Consider the following 12,962-nt stretch of genomic DNA (forward strand, 5'->3'; position numbering starts at 1 on the left):
AAAAGAAAAAAGAAAAAGAAAAAAAAACAGCCAGATGAAAAGCCGGAAGAGTAATCCAGTGTAGTTAGATCCAGAGGCGACACACAGCAGACAGGACGAAAGAACTCGCGATGGAGGGAGGGAGGACCAGCGACGGATAAAAGAATGGACAGAGAGAGATTTCCCTTTACGTCTCCTCTGACATGCTCTCTCTCTTTCTCTCTCTCTCTCTCTTTCTCTCTCTCTCTCTCTCTCTCTCTCTCCCAACAACCCTTACCTACACAGCCCACCCCCTCACCCAGAACCAGCGTGTGTGTGTGTGTGTGTGTGTGTGTGTGTGTGAGAGAGAGTGTGTGTGTGTTTGTGTGTGAGTGTGTGCATGAATTCCAGCGGCTACCACCAGTAGAGGTGACATTCATGAGAGAACGAGAGAGGGAGGGCGGAGAGAGGGAGGGGAGGAGGGAGAGAGAGAGAGAGAGAGGGAGGGGAGGGAGAGAGAGAGCGCAATTGAGCGCTTGAGTGAGTGAGTGAGTGAGTGAGAGAGAGAGAGAGACAACAGAGGGAGGGGGGAAAAGAGAGCAAGCGAATGAGCGAGGGGAGAAAGAGAGAGATGAAGACGGAATTAGAGAAAGACAGAAGGAGAGGAGGAACAGGGGGAGCATGTGTGCGAGAGAGCGAGACGAGGTACACACACGCATGCACACACACACACCCACATCACTGTGCCCAGGACAGTTAACACTCGGAGATGTGCTACTATCCCTCTCCCACACTGCTGCCCCATCCATCTGATTGTCCTTCAGACAGGAGAGGGAGAAGGAGAGAGGGAGAAGGAGAGAGGGAGAAGGAGAGAGGGAGAAGGAGAGAGGGAAAAGGAGAGAGGGAGAAGGAGAGAGGGAAAAGGAGAGAGGGAGAAGGAGAGAGGGAGAAGGAGAGAGGGAAAGGAGAGAGGGAGAAGGAGAGAGGGAGAAGGAGAGAGGGAGAAGGAGAGAGGGAAAAGGAGAGAGGGAGAAGGAGAGAGGGAGAAGGAGAGAGGGAGAAGGAGAGAGGGAAAAGGAGAGAGGGAGAAGGAGAGAGGGAGAAGGAGAGAGGGAAAAGGAGAGAGGGAAAAGGAGAGAGGGAGAAGGAGAGAGGGAGAAGGAGAGAGGGAAAAGGAGAGAGGGAGAAGGAGAGAGGGAGAAGGAGAGAGGGAGACAGAAAAAAGCGGGGAAAGGAAAAAAGAACGTGTGAGCAAGAGAGACAGAGGGAGAGAGAGAGAGAGAGAAAGAGAGGAGAAGAGAAAATGTCAAGGCTATGTGTGTGTGTGGGGGGGGGGGGGGCGGTGTAGTGTTTGTGACTGGTGACAGTTCTCAGTCACATCGAGAGCATCATCGCCAACGCACTCCATGAGTCACTCTTCTCTGTCAAATGTTTCTCACTCTTTCCATCTATTTTTCTCAAATGCACAAATGCACGCACACATAATTTGTGTGCTCCTGTTCTTCGACTGTGTCCTTAAACAGACACATCCACAAATACATGTACATATCCATGCATGTATTCACGTATATTCACTGGGTATGTGTGCTGGCTGAGCTTATACCGAGAGTGATGCTTGTTGAGGATGCATCTTTATGTGTGTGTGTGTGTGTGTGTGTGTGTGTTTAGGTGTGTGTTAGCACTGCTGATCAGAGAATGGTCTCTTTTACACTCACATGCTTACTATCAGACAGAAGTTTCCCTCAGATATCCCCATCTAACCCCCCCCCCCCCCCCCCCCCCCCCCCCCCCCGCCCCCCGCGCCCCACACACACACACACACACACACACACACACACACACACTCCCTTTGCCACAGCCTCCATCTCCATTTGTCTATTTCTGTCAACATCTCTGTTTACATCTGTTTTCACCCATCAGTGTTCTTTCAAATTTTCCATAGCTCAGGACTTTTGGCTTTCTCTTAGCTCACCATTTCTCTCCGCACCCTCTGAAAATGATACATTTGCATACACCCATCAACATACACAGATAAACACAAACAAAGAGAGAGAGAGAGAGAGAGAGAGAGAGAGAGAGAGAGAGAGAGAGATAGAGAGAGAGAGACATGGGGGCCAATGAAGTAGGAAGTGGTTTTTGTTTTGCTTAAAAGACAGTAACTGTGTGTGTTTGTGTGGGTGTGTCTGTGCGCATGTGCGTGCGTGTGCGTGTGTATGTGTGTGTGTGTGTGTGTGTGTGTGTGTGTGACAGAGCTGGCTGTTGCTGTCTTGCGTGAGCAGTGACAGATACATGAGGAGAGACAGATTGAGACAGACAGCTTCCCTCCCTAGCCCCCGCCAAACACATCATAAAACATCCCCATGCTGAAGGGATGAATGCTAACACACAAGGCACACTGAAAGTGCACGTCCCACATGGACAGCACACAAACACACATGCATGCAGACATACACACAAAAGACAACACAATGCACATACACACTATATGCAAAATCACTACTGCACTCACAATTACTCAACAATTACTATTTCATGCAGGTGTCTCCACAAATAGCCTCATAGATTCTCTGCTATACATAACACAAACATGTACACACAAACACACACACACACACTTGGTTTCTCACAAATAAATGTACATAATCTACACCAGTGTTTCTTAACTGGTGGGTCGGGACCCAAAAGTGGGTCGCGGAACCATTCTGGGTGGGTCGTGGAGCTTGTGAGTAAATAAATAAATAAATAATCACCCATTTTAAGTGCTACTTTGTCAGATCTACAGTACTATCTTAATATCCTGAAGACTTCACAAATGTAATGCCAAACATCAGCATGTTCTAAACAAGTAGGCCTACAGGCACTTTGCGTGTTTTACCATGTCGCTCACCTTATCTGTTGGCTTGAACACTAAAAAAAAAATATATGGGTCGCGACTAAATGAACATGGGAAATTGTGGGTCCCAAAGCCAGACCAGTTAAGAACCACTGATCTACACATAAACACACACAACATATCAACATTTTTGAGAATTTTTGAGAGCTTGAGAGGAAAGTTCTGCTTAACACAAGGTCAGAGCTAGTTGCTGATTAGCATTGATTATATAGATATCCAATGCTAAGAGGGTTATGCTAACAGTCACAGGCATAATCATATATGTCATCGTTGTTTTCCTTGTAGCTTAAGGAAGATGGTCTTAGACAATGGAAGCAAAAAGCAAAAAAATAAATAAAAACCTGGAAATAAATCAATGTTCCCCGCCCCTTTAGCTCAACCTCAATAAATCACCGTTTTCGAGGAACCAATCAATCAATCAAATTTTATTTGGCATCAGCGTGGAAAGCCGCTTGCCGAAGCATCTAGAAAATGCAAGGTTGATTTACGGAGGGGGATCACCTGAGACAACGCTGCGATGGCGAGCAAGGTCACCATTCGTCAGACACTTGATTGACAGGTGACAGGAAGCGTTGGCATCCCCCCAGGAGGGACGGAAGGCTGAGTGGGTGCAGTAGGAACGTGTGTGTGTGTGTGTGTGTGTGTGTGTGTGTGTGTGTGTGTGTGTGAGGAGGGAGGGAGCGCTAATGCAGTTAGCATTGATAGAGAATTAGAAGATACGACAGTAACCGCCTCCGTCCCATCCTCCACTCAATGGCCTCTCTCTCTTCCCCACTCTCTCTTTCACTCACTCAGCTTTTGCCTCTTGCCTCTCAGAGTGTGATATGTCCCCCTGAGACGAGAGATATCTGTATTTTTTGTCTGGAAAAAAAATCCTCCGATGACGCAAAAATCGTCATTTTGCGTCATCGGAGGATTTTTTGCCCAGAGGCTACATCGCTTGTTCCGCATGTTTTCAACCCGCACATAAGCGTTGGGGTGTGACCTCACTCCCACAATTTAGTAATAGTGTCCACTATCCTTCTTTTATCACCCGGAGAGAAGAAATACTATTTTCTGATTGGCTGGTGGGGTGGCTATTAATTCTTTTTTAAGTATATTTTTTTGGCCTTTTAATGCCTTTAATGATAGTGACAGTGGAGAGTGACAGGAAGCGAATGGGAGAGAGAGCAGGGGTGGGATCCGGAAAGGACCACGGGGCAGGAATCGAACCCGGGTCGCCGACGTACGGTGCAGGTGCCCCAGCCAGTTGCGCCACAGCTGGGGCCAGGGTGGCTATTAATTCTGAATAACGGGACACCTACACCTGAGAATGCTGCTATTGGACTGTGCAAAGTAAGGTGAACAGCTGGTGAGAGGAAAGGAGTGGTTTGCCTTTGTAATGCCTACCCACTTCCTGGTGCTATTCTGAATCAAGCTCAACAGTCCTGCCCCCCTTCTGCAAGGACTTACGATCCATTTCTTAATTTATCCCGTTGACATCTGGAAAAGTCTGTACATAAAGAGTTTTAGACCTTTCCTTAGGCTGACCAGCTATGATGTGAATTGTACATAATCAACATTTTATGTCAAGCGAAAAAACTAACAGAAAAACTAAAAAAGGCAAAGGTACAAGACTGTGTACATATTTCAATTTCCGAGCGAAGGAATTACTCATCCCATCAGCCATCGCGAATTATACATTTTCCAACATTTTCCACTAACGATAGTTTAACATGCTTACTTTTGAATGTAAGACAACAAGATGACTAACTCCCTACTGTTTGTAGATGACTAACTTCCTACCACTGAGTAGATTTAACTTTCAAGGTGAGAAAAACAGTTTTCATCGGATGGTCACACATTGCTTCTGACTGCCAGCATGTTGTTCAGCAAGGAGCAAGCATTGTTTAGCTCTATTTACCAGAATAATTGTATTTAATATGAGAAGATATGAAAACAGTCACAAACTAGACAGAACATCTTATGTTAAGACTTCAATTAGAATGAGCAAATGCAATATCAAGACATTTTACAAACAAAATAGTTATACACTCTTGTTACATTATATGCCAATCTTTTTACAGTAGGGATGTTAGATATTGATATGTTGATTATTAAAAGTCACATTATTTTATCAATATGTTTTTGAGACATTGATTTATTAAAATTGTATTTAAAATACATATAAAATATGCGTACTTTCCAATATGTTCAGTTAGGCTTCCGTTTTGATGTGGTATGGAATAATACCTGTCAGTAACCAAAGTGATTCTTTGTCATTTGAATCTATGCCGTTTGTCACAACTGGAAGAGCAGGAAGAGAGAGCGAGCAGGAAAACATTTCCTGTAAAGAAAGCAAGAGAGATGTAGTCGGCCACATCACATCACATAGCCCTAGGGAGAATGACTGGACTCTGGATGACGGTGGGTTGAAGGCTGATCACTGCGAAGGACTGTTTGCGTCTCTTTATTTCACGAGCCACCTGGCACCATGAGCATAGGTTGCAGAAGGTTACAGATACACAGTCAGAGCAGAGGCTCCCCTGTTTAATTTGGAGAACATATGAAACACACACACACACACACACACACACACATGCACAGTTGTACAGTGTTTGATCAATACTACAATAAAAAGAAACAGCAAACATAAAGGTTAAACATAATATTTTCATAGCATGATCATATATGCACCTGTTATTAATTATTCTGTTGAGTCTTATTGTTTTGTAGTGTATAGTTTAGCTGTTATAATGCTATTGTTGTCATATTACAGGGCTGTAGTAAGCCTTTTGAAACCAGGGGTCGGGGTGGGGGGGTAAAGGGCCAAATTCCAGCTACATGTACATCCATGAAGGGTTACCAATTAATGGCCCTTCGATCAAGTAGGACAGGCAAAAGCTAACAATGAATATTTATTGGAGGTTGTCAATTCAGTTAAAGCCGGTTGATTTTTTTTATCATGAACAAAATAGGGGAAACTCTATTATGATTGTTTTGATAAATCCCTAACTCTGAAAGTAACCATGCCATTAAAACCATACCATACATTTGATTTTCAACATTTCATTTTGAGTTTGTACCTGTATGCCATACTGTTTCCTCACTCCATATCTTAAGGACAAAGCGGCCAGGGGAACACAACTGAACAAGTCAAAACAAGGCAGTCCACAAAATTCATTGAAGTCCCCAGTTGTCATGCAGGCAAAACAAGGGAAACACCAAAATGCACAGCAGCCTAGATAGATAGATAGATAGATAGATCAGCAGATAGATCTGATGGAATTTCACATTTCTGTTTGCTATCAGCATTGAATATTAGAATAAAATTAGTTTACAGGCATGAAAAGATTGAATTGATTCATTTGATTAATTGATTATCACACTCACAGGCACTCATGTCGTCAAAGCAGTCACAAAGCCCTGTACTCCACGAGTCGGATCTGACCATGACAACAGGCTGAACCTGAGGCAGTTGTTGCTGCACCACAACCACATTCGTTGCCATCACTGATGCTTCTGTGTCTGAAGAACCCTGAACCAAGTGTGAGAGATGAAGATAGAACAAGCTATATGTAACTGCATCACACAACTCAAACCTCCCTGAGGACATTTATGTTATGGTGCTACGCAAAGCAGAGAGAACAAAGTTTGCATAGACCAGTGCTACAGCCCCAATTCCTAAAAAGTTCTCATTTTCAACATTTGATATGTTCTCTATGTACTTTTTACAGCTAAATATGGGTTGATGAGATTTGTAGATTATCATATTCTGTTTTCATTTGGATTTTACAGTGTCCCAACTATTTCTGTGTTCTATGTTCTTACTTCATTCTGGTCATAATCAGAACTGCTAAATGTAAGATCATCAATAAATCATGGAGGCAGCATGTGATTATCTGAGTGTGTAGAGAACTGGATTATAGAAGCGGAATATAGAGATTATCTCTTTATTGGGGACCAAGCAGAGAAGCTGCGAGGCAACCCATAGTGATTCTATGTGTTCTTATTATGACCGCCGTGCATGTCCAAATTTCCGTCAAGGATTCCCCGGACACTGAAAGACCGGGGTAGACGAAACTTGGTGGGCATGTAACCCCATATGGATAGCATGGAACCATCGTTTTTCGTTTTGATCTGTAGCCCCCCCGCTGGACTGCACCCCCCGAAAGGAGGATAGGGCAGACACAGTTTTCTGTGAATATCTCGAGAACCGTAAGGTTTAGGAGGACCATTTTTTTTGTATGTTGATCTCAAGGTTAACCCATTCCATGTGCACACATGTGCATAAACAGATACACACGCACACACATACATTCACAGTAGACATATGTATGCATGCATGCACATGCACAAACACACACACGCAGGCAAACACACAAGCACGCACACACACACACACACACACACACACACACACACACACATAAACATAAACATGTACACGCACACATGCACACAATTCAAGAATTTCTCAGAATTATGAACAAGCAAGATGGGGGTGGGGTTGTATAAAATGAATTTTACATGTGAAATCTATGAACTAATCATGTTTTGGTACTTGTTGTCTAGCAGATACCAGTGAAAATTGAGTGTGGATAATGCAATTTAGTGAGACAGTTAGAATCATATAGGCCTTTCAGCGTGATTTATTTTGGTGGAAAAAATGTGCTGGACTGGGTGGCGGTCATATTTTGTACCGCTCTGCGGTACATCTAGTCAGGGTGCGATTTGTAGGGGGGGATGGGTGGGATTCCCCCCCCTCTGGTCTTGATATCCTCCCCTCTGCTTAATTATTTTCATCGCCGGGGGGGACAACATTTATCCCCCTCTGCCCCTCATATTGATTAATGCTACTTCATATAAGTAAAGCGCTGCAACGTGAGAACAGTCTAGTAGGCTAGCCTACATAACAATCTGACATCAGAAACGCACCGTCACCGTCAGCACTCATGCTGCTGACACAGTGGCTGCGTGATAACTTAATTTGGCCTTGATCGTGCAGGACATTTCAGAATGTCGACTGTGTAATCCTTCATAAATGGCTAGTTTCAATGGAAAAGTTAGCTGGACAAATAAAAAAAACGAGAAGGATTCAGTGAAGCATATCGTCATATTTTAGAACCTTCAAAATTAGAAAACTGATGCAACTGAGATGGAGGACAACTCCACGTATAGAACGTAGGCCTATTGTCCGAAGGAACTTACATTAAATGAGGAGATAGCTGAATGTCACAAAAAGCGTTACAGAAATTGCTTGGCATCGCTTATTCAATGGCTCTCTACTGAAACACCTGTAGTTTGCGGAGGACGAACGAGAAAGCACTCGTTTGATAAATCAGCTAGTAGGCTAGGCCTAGTAGACAAATAACTTTCAGAAATAATCTGTACTGCAAAAACGAATGTTGGTGGGTATTTAAACTATCTAGCGGGTGTTTTAACAGCTGCAAGAAATAGAAGCTTCATGGTCTTTATGTTCTGGTTCGTAAATTATTTTCATAAAACTTCAAGTTGCCCTATAACTTTACTCTCCAAACTTCACTGCACTGTAGCCAATTAACTGAAAGTATGATAGTAGGCTATTTATTTTCTGCAGGCTACAATAAACACTTTTATTATGACCGCCGCGCAGCGAAGCGGCGGTCATATAGGTTTAGTCAGATTTTTTTTTTTTTTTTCTTTTTCGCATGCCCAAATTTCCGTCAATGATTCCCGGGACACTGAAAGACCGGGGTACACGAAACTTGGTGGACATGTAACCCCACATGGATAGCATGGAACCATCGTTTTTCGTTTTGATCTGTAGCCCCCCCGCTGAATTGGACCCCCCGAAAGGAGGGTAGGGCAGACACAGTTTTCTGTGAATATCTCGAAAACCGTAGGGTTTAGGAGGACCATTTTTTTTTGTATGTTGATCTCAAGGGGCCATGTCAACCCATTCCATAACCACTCATTTCATGTATAGCGCCACCTAGTTAAACACAAAAAAGTAAAAATGAGGTGGTGTAATTGAAGGTATCTGTGACCTAACATAGTCAAAACTGCACGAAATTGGAAGTGTAGGATCATTATGACACCCTCTGTATGCACGCCAAGTTTTGTGGAATTCCGTTCATGGGGGGCCACACAATAAATTAATTTATGTTACTATACACCAACTGGCCTGTAGGTGGCCGGAGACAGTTTTCTGTGAATATCTCGAGAACCGTAGGGCCTAGGAGGTCCACCTTTTTTTTGTATGTTGGTCTTAAGGGGGCATGTCAACCCATCCCATTACCACTTATTTCATGTATAGCGCCACCTAGTTAAAAATTAAAAAGCAAAAAATTAAGTGTTTTCATCTCAATATCTCTGGCTGACAAGGTCAAAACTGCACGAAATTAAAAGTGTAGGATCATTATGACACCCTCTGAATGCATGCCAAGTTTTGTGTACTTTCGTTCATGGGGGGCCTTACAATAAAATAATTTATGTGTACATTTAGTGACGTACACCAACAAGGATTCCCGGGACACTGAAAGACCGGGGTACACAAAACTTGGTGGGCATGTACCCCCCACATGGATAGCATGGAACCGTCATTTTTCATTTTCATCTGCAGCCCCCCCGCTGGACTGGACCCCCCGAAAGGAGGGTAGGGCAGACACAGTTCTCTGTGAATCTTTTATGGTATGTTGGTCTCAAGGGCCCACATCAACCTGGCTCATAATCACTCATTTGTGATTTGCCCCCCCGGTAAAAAATGAAAATCAGTAGGATTAAAAGAAAGCCAAAATAAAAATTCATCATCATCAACATGGCTACATTTCCATTATTGGCGATAAGTAGTCGTTTGTCCACTAGATAGCGCATCGTTGCAGTGAGACGTAATTTTGTTGGAAGTTAAAAGTGGGTTGGAAAAACAATGGACGCTTCCTACAAGGACTGTAGTTTACCGCAGAGAACGTCTAATAAGGATAGGACGATGTTCACATGAAATGTAATTCCCATTTCTTCTTGAAGCCGAAATAAATCTGAGGATGTTTATCGGACATGCTTGGTTTTTACTGCAGGTACGTTAATCTTATTATATCAATAAGGACCTAGGTAATGTTACCGTTAGCATTGGTTGAGTGATGGAGGCCAATTTGATTGATTGCATTTGTAGAAAACTATAAATGCGGTTATACCAAGCAAATTGATAGCAGCACTATAATTGTATCTTTCGACTGTCATTTGTTGCACGTGCTACAAAAATCATTCTGTGCAATGGAAGATTTACCAACGTTACACCGGTCTGATACAGTTTTGCCTATACATGCGTGAGACTGAGACGCCTGTTTATTTTGTTTTAAGTGCATGCAGGGTGTGAGAGGGGAATCGATGTGCTTTGATTCCAGCTTGGTAGTTGTAGTCTGTGAAATTAAAAAGCATGTGTGTGTGAAGTATCCAAACAATGACACCTTCATTTCATTATGGCTGCTTTAGCAACACACCTTAAGCTACTGTGTAGTGGGTCCCATTTAGAAGTGGCTACTTCATTCGCGCTTTCCTTGACTCATGGAGCTGCCTGAATTTTATTACAACTTTTCGCCACGATATGGCAGTTTAAGTCCGCTTGATACTGTAAGGCGTAAGCCATTGGTTTCCAAAGGAGATTTTATTTGTATCGCCAGCATAGCCTATTGACAATTTATGTTGTAAATAGGCCTACCTTATAAGCCTACCTGTAGTTTAGGGAAGCTAACAGCTTTCTATTAGGATCTAGTTTGTTAGTTACAGTTTTGTCATAACTCCCTGATGCATTTTTGCATTTAGAATAGCCAGAGCGTGGATATCTCAATCGGAAAATTAAACAATATCGGGTGCCTATGGAATAGGCTGGGTGAACCCAGCCTGATCTGCCCGCTAGTTATTTTTTGATTTCTTAAAAGATTGAGCTTGGTCTGGTGAAAGCCAGACTAGCCATGGACCTCAGTTACACAATGCAAGGGAACATGAATCAGCCTATATTTGCACGAACAATAACACACAACAGCTCTTCAACTTTGGCCCGTTAAAATGTGTATGAACAGTCTAGCGGCGCATTTCATCAAGGCCCATTTGGACATGTCAGTTATTTGCACCACTGGTTAGATGTAAAACAGCATTTCGTTTCAGACTACTGTTACTTAATTTGTGCATTAACAATAACGTTTCAGACTACTGTTACTTAATTTGTGCATTGACAATAAAGTATTACATAAACTAAAGATGACTAAAATCTTATGTAGAAGAAGAAACATTCACAAAAAATCCATCCATCCAAAAATGACCTTTGTTTTTGATAGCTGTTGAAAACGGCATGGAGCTGACAGGAGATGTTTTTGTTTATAAATAAATAAATAAATAAATAAATAAATAACATTATGCTGATACTGTTACTTAATTTGTGCATTAACAATAACGTTTCAGACTACTGTTACTTAATTTGTGCATTGACAATAAAGTATTACATGAACTAAAGATGACTAAAATCTTATGTAGAAGAAGAAACATTCACAAAAAATCCATCCATCCAAAAATGACCTTTGTTTTTGATAGCTGTTGAAAATGGCATGGAACTGACAGAGATGTTTTTGTTTATAAATAAATAAATAAATAACATTATGCTGATACCTTTTGCTTTTCCCAAATACAATGTAGCCTACAGGTGTAAGTGACCTTTCATCAATCCAGTTGCAATGGATGAACTGTGATGAACTGACCTACTTGTGATTGTTTAGAGATTTTAAAGGTTTTATAACAATGCTACATCTTCTTTGGCTATTCTACAATCTATTCACCTTTTCAGCACCAGTAGGCTACTTTCTGTGCAGCCGCACACACACACTCAGGCATGCCAAACAAGCATACACAAAAGTTTCAAGAGTGGTGGATGGAGTAAAATATGGAGACAAAGTGTGATTTATTTTCGCGGAACGGATGTACAGTACAGGACTGAGCGGCGGTCATATTTTGTACCGCTATGCGGTACATCTAGTTTTGTATATCATATTGCACTTTTCTGCTTTTTTGCACTTCTGGTTAGATGCAAACTGCATTTCGTTGGCTTTGCACTTGTACTCTGCACAATGACAATAACGTTGAATCTAATCTAATCTAGATGGCCAGTGGGGACAACAAATGTGTCTGTGATGGAGTGTCGGCTCTATGGTTGAGTATGCGCTCTGACTTCCATACCAACGAGCCTGGCTTTTTGCCGTTGCGGTCAAGTTGCATGTTTAGTACCCTGGAGACCCGGTTCGAGGCCAGGTGGGGGTCACTGCTCTCTCTTTTCGCTACAGTGTCTATGTGTCCTTCACATGACCATATAGGCCTACCATCCAAACTGAGCCTAAGGAGACAGAATAAAATACTAAACAGAGGAAAAGGTGGGTAAATATTTATTTTCCACACCAATTCCAAATCAAATACCTTATGCCTTATAGTGTTTAAAAGATTATTATTTACTCAACCCTATTACTTTATGTGGTACACATTGCTTAGGTTATATTATGTTGTACTGATACTCAAGATCATGATTAGTTCATTTTAAGTAATGCATTACCACTAATGGCAATCTTAATGATACTGTTAATGGAACCTTTATCGGTGAAATGGAATGTTAATTCATGGAACCTTAATGGAATAACTTGAAAGCATTATCCAGGTTCCTAAATGAAGTGTGTGTGTGCGTGTGTGTGTGTGTGTGTGTGTGTGTGCATGTGTGCGCGTGTGTGTGCGTGTACTGTATGTGTGTTTGGAGTGGGGGTTAGGGTAGGGGGTGTTGAGGGGAGTGTCACCTATGGGCCTATTCAAGCTGTCAATTTCTTCTGCCCTACAGTACCAATTCAGACTGCCATCGTACCGTAGCTCCAACTACCACTTGCTCTATGTCACCATGTCTATGTTTTTGTGTAAAGTGACACCTCAGTGGTTATTATCTCATAAAGATACACAACCCTCAGTGAGAACCTGAAAACGTGGTGACTGATAATAGCAACGTATGATGAAATTGTTGTTTCTCAATAAAGCTGAAGAATTGTTTGACAGAAGAGGTTAACAAGTTAGCTTCACCTGTATGGTATAACAGAACATGAAGGTGGTCTGAAGTACTTATGTGGACCCT

At 42.3% G+C, this 12,962-nt stretch overlaps 1 protein-coding gene and 1 long non-coding RNA gene across 2 annotated transcripts in view; both read right to left on the reverse strand.

Annotated features, from left to right (window-relative positions):
* fgf11b (fibroblast growth factor 11b) overlaps positions 1–158 on the reverse strand; it is a 46,631-nt gene extending 46,473 nt beyond the window's left edge. Inside the window, exon 1 of the mRNA XM_042093656.1 lies at positions 1–158. This exon is cut by the window's left edge and continues 1,014 nt beyond it. The gene's annotated coding sequence lies outside the window, so the exon portion shown is untranslated.
* A 5,082-nt stretch (positions 159–5,240) lies between these two features.
* Positions 5,241–6,365, reverse strand: LOC121709417. The gene is made up of 3 exons (XR_006031951.1): positions 6,224–6,365; positions 5,917–6,071; positions 5,241–5,376 (listed from the first exon to the last, which is right to left on the reverse strand). It is a non-coding gene; the product is annotated as an uncharacterized LOC121709417 (long non-coding RNA).
* Positions 6,366–12,962: the final 6,597 nt, after the last annotated feature.

Source organism: Alosa sapidissima, chromosome 5, assembly GCF_018492685.1.
Source record: "Alosa sapidissima isolate fAloSap1 chromosome 5, fAloSap1.pri, whole genome shotgun sequence".
In the NCBI taxonomy this organism is placed as follows: Eukaryota; Metazoa; Chordata; class Actinopteri; order Clupeiformes; family Clupeidae; genus Alosa; species Alosa sapidissima.